General features: G+C 36.0%; 1 protein-coding gene across 1 annotated transcript in view; it reads left to right on the top strand.

Moving 5' to 3' along the window:
• Positions 1-2,803, top strand: part of LOC100541187 (neurobeachin-like) — a 32,123-nt gene that overhangs the window by 18,145 nt on the left and 11,175 nt on the right. The gene's annotated exons all lie outside the window — the stretch shown is intronic.

Raw genomic sequence — 2,803 nt, 5'->3', positions numbered from 1 at the left:
AGTCCAAGGGATGTTTGATGGCAGTAGACCATTATATTTCTAAAGGCTTACTCTGGCTGTAGCCAGACTTGTAGCCAAGTAGGGGGAATCAGATATTGTCCCTTGGATATTTTTGCTGTCCTTGGTCTTGCCTTATTGTGTTCCTCAGAGATGGGAAACGTTAACAGCTTGATACCCCATTCTGAGTATCCAAGCTTTCCAGACTACTTTTCTGAATCCTTCCCACCTCCTTCTCTCCTTTGCATTTCAAAGTCTGTTTAGTAAGTTCAGGTTTCTCAGTTGTTTTTTGTATTTTTACTTTTAAGGAATTTGATAATAGGTCTGTGAGGGAACACCTTGCTTTTAATCTCCCCAATCCACTTATAATTTTAATTTCTAAATGAATATGTTCACTGTAAATAAAATTCTGAATTATAAAGTAGGGCAATATAAGTATAGCAACTCTGTGGCTTAATGGTATTCTTTGTGAATGTTCTTTATTCCTGTTTGTGTATATCCTTGTATGTCTTATCTGCATCTTCAGTGAGACCAATGAAGTACCCTACAGTTCTACTTTTGAGGCACTGTAAAAGTTCATATGCTCTCACACACTAAAATTAGAATGATGGAAATTGATCTCACATCTTAAATAGGTTTTCTTGTTTTCAGTGATGCACCTGCTATTCAGAGGAATAGTCTGTCAATCTGAATGTTAGGCTGCCAGTTTTCATTCTGCTTTTTCTCTCTTTTCAGGGTAAAAAATGTAGCAGTTTAAGTTAAGTTCATGTAATAAAAATAAATATAGAGTGCTTTTTTCTGATACTGTCGTTAACTTTGATCATACTACATTGTTAATACAATAAGGAGGATTTGCCTTGTTCCCTTATGGTGTCTTGCATGTGGTTTTAAATTCCTTTGGGTCTGGGTGTGCTGAGCACTGACGTACAGATTGATTGTGGCAAGGTATTGAGTGCAATCGTTGGTACTTATTCAATTCTATTGTAGAATAAAGTACAAGCATTAATTCAAGTGTAATTGTTGCTTTCAACTTTACCATACTGGGGCCATATTTAAAAGGATCTGTAGAAGCATCTCTAGAAGGATTTGTAGCTGTTTGCTTAAGTAGATTGAGTCAAAAGATTTCTTTTATATACTTATTCTAGAAGTTACTAACTGGATTTGCTACGTCCCATAAGCTGTACCATAGCAATTAAAAACACTTCTACTGTTTATCTTACGAAATAAATTCTGTGCCCAGGCCCTCCTTAACTAACCTCAAAGGTGATATACAACATCTTTGCCCAATTTCCCCAGATCTGTGCTAAAATAATTATAGCATCTTTTCAGAAAACTTTATTGGTAACATTATTTTGACTCTTTAATATGGACAGTCCTGATATAGAATATAATGCCCACCTACTGCAGGAGGAATTTGGCCTCTTTTCCCAGGCAATAAACAGCACCTGAGGAAATGGCCGCAAGTTGTACCAGAGGAGGTTTAGGTTAGACATAAGGAAGAACTTTTTCTCTCAGAGAGTGGTCAGGCACTGGAATGGCTGCCCAGGGAGGTGGTGGAGTCGCCGTCCCTGGCAGTGTTCAAGAGGAGTCTGGATGAGGAGCTGCGAGATGTGGTTTAGTGCTTGTGGTAGCAGTGGTAATGGGAGGCTGGTTGGACTAGATGATCTTGCAGATTGTTTCCAACCTAGGGATTCTATGGTTCTATGATTCTATGTAGGTGGAGAGAGAAAACATAATATTTATACGTGTCTGGAATTAATCAATTTTTAAAAAGAAAGAAATGTCACTTGCTGGAATTTTGAAGACTGTTATCTAGCCATTATCTTTGTGAATTGCCATAATATCTTTTTATTTTATAGTAATATACTAGTATAGTAGTACTCCTGCATGGCTGTTCACTGAGGATTGTAATATTGATACGTTGTAGTGTCAAATCAAAATGGTGAACTATTGAAACATAATAGTTATTTTTATTATTTCTCTAATTTGGCCTGAATTAAAAAGTTAGGTAGTATTTGTAACTTTACAGTGTGTGTCACGACTGTCTGAACTGTAAAGAAGGGACTTTACAAATATCACAGAAGTTTATAGACATGGGAGAAAACTACTCTGCACACCAATTCTGTCCTGTGGTTTTTTGATTTTTATTCTATATTTTGTCTTCACAAGAGATATGTATTTTGAGTGTGGAAACACTGGCAGTGCTGTAACAAAGTACTTAATCTTCAGATTTTTAATGCAATGGATTCCAGAGACTTAACTATCTCTAGAATACATTAATGCAGTAAGCAGTATCATGATCACTGGAAATGCAGAAGCTTCTTGTTTTGGACAGAAACTTTTTTCCCTACAAATTAATAATTGAAAACTGCTGGAAAAAAATATCCTAAAATTAACTATATTTTCAGTAGAGAAATGATAGTTTTATCTGATTTAGTGTTGGTATGCATACATACTCTGTTTGTCTATATCATAGCTGCACTGCAGACAAACTGATGTCTTCTAGCCATGGCGTAGCATAGAGGAGAAGTAGAAATGGGCTGAAGTATCCTTTATATTTGCCTTTGTATCCAGGGGAGTTGAAAATAGGCAAGAATGGAGAGAAATTTTGTATGGCAGTGCACAGAATTTTGCAAGTTTAGTGTGGGCCCTGCACCAATCCGATGAATTTTAGTTACTGGTAAGTTTGTTAAATTCTGTTTGAAAAATTGCTCTTCTTAGAAGACAGTCTTCTAACCATTATTTCCCCTGGGTCAACAGTAACCTTTTTTAAAAACATATTAAAAATACATTTAATTTGCTGATA

Source organism: Meleagris gallopavo, chromosome 1 (assembly GCF_000146605.3).
Source record: "Meleagris gallopavo isolate NT-WF06-2002-E0010 breed Aviagen turkey brand Nicholas breeding stock chromosome 1, Turkey_5.1, whole genome shotgun sequence".
NCBI lineage: Eukaryota > Metazoa > Chordata > Aves > Galliformes > Phasianidae > Meleagris > Meleagris gallopavo.
This window is presented reverse-complemented; position numbering and strand designations above follow the sequence as displayed.